Source organism: Echinops telfairi, unplaced genomic scaffold (assembly GCF_000313985.2).
Source record: "Echinops telfairi isolate 266 unplaced genomic scaffold, ASM31398v2 ScPeMD7_18;HRSCAF=68, whole genome shotgun sequence".
NCBI lineage: Eukaryota > Metazoa > Chordata > Mammalia > Afrosoricida > Tenrecidae > Echinops > Echinops telfairi.
In genome coordinates this window covers 72,295,579-72,296,986 of record NW_022103915.1, presented here as the reverse complement: position 1 = coordinate 72,296,986, position 1,408 = coordinate 72,295,579, and positions in this window count along the sequence as shown.

Genomic DNA, 1,408 nt, shown 5'->3' with positions numbered 1-1,408 from the left:
CGATATCAGAGAGTTCAAGAAGAAAATTTTTTAAACTGATGGTGGTAGCAATTGTAAAATTATGCTTGATCTAACTGAATGATGGATTGTTATATCTGTAAGAGCTCCCAATAAAATGATTAATAATAAAACATTTAAAAAACATACAAAAATCCAAGAAATTACCTTTCTAGGATTCATGGCACATGCTATAGTGGTTAAGCATTGGACTGTTAACTGCAAGGTCACCAGTTCAAAATGACCAGCCGCTCTACAGGAGAAAGATGAGGCTTTCTACTCCCATAAAGAGTTCCAGTGCCAGACACCCCGCAGGGGCAGGGGCAGGGGCAGTTCTAGCCTGTCCTACAGGATCACCATGAGTCAGAAAGGACTCATGGAAACAAGCTAGTCTGCTCTAATGATGAAAGCATAGTGTTGTTGTTGTCAGCCACCACGCAGCTGGTTCCCACTCACTGAGCGCCGGCGTACAACAGAAGGAAGCTCTACTCAGTCCTGTGCCATCCTCACCAGTGTTCTTATGCGTGCATCCACCGATGCAGCCACTTTGTATGTTCTTTTCACAGTCCACGATACTTTCCATATTCTTCACCAGCACATAATTCAAATAAATGCATCGATTCTTCTTCAGTCTGCCCTATTCAAAGTCCTATTTTCACAAGCATATGAGGCCACTGGCAATACCGCCGTTTGGGTCAGGTACCCCTTAGTCCTCAAAGCAACATCCTGCTTTTCAACACACATATCCAGTTTTATTGGCATATAATTCACATATCATGCGATTCAATAAACCAATCACATCAAGAAGATTTGTACAATCAACAGCACAATCCGTTTTAGAACATTTTCTTCATTCTTGTACGCATTCTTATGAGCTCCCCATTTCCCTTCCAACTTCTGGTTTTCAACAATTTAAAGAGGTCGTATGCAGCACATCTGCACTGCATCTGTTGATCTCTTGACTGCTGCTTCCATGAGCACTGATTGTGGATCCAAGCAGAAGTGGGATGGCCGCGTGATAGAAAGGAAGCTGAGGTAAGTTCGAATTGAAGTCAAAGAAAATGGAAACAAGTCCATGAGAAGCAAAATACGACGGTGAGTTTCTCTCACCTGAATTTTGAGAACATGTCAAGAACACATTAACTGCATTGAACACTAATGAACTGATGAGCTGTGGGAGGAAGGACATCAAGAACATAATTCAAGAAAAAAACCCAAAAAGATTGGAAAGAAAAGATCAGAGTGGATGTCAGAAGACTGAAATTTGCTCTTAATTGTAGAGTAGCTAAATCTAATGAAAGAATGGATGAAGTCTAAGAGCTGAACAGAAAATTCCAAAGGGCAGCTTGAGAAGACCAAGTAAAATATTACAATGAAATGTGCAAAGACCTAGAATTAGAAAACCAAAAAA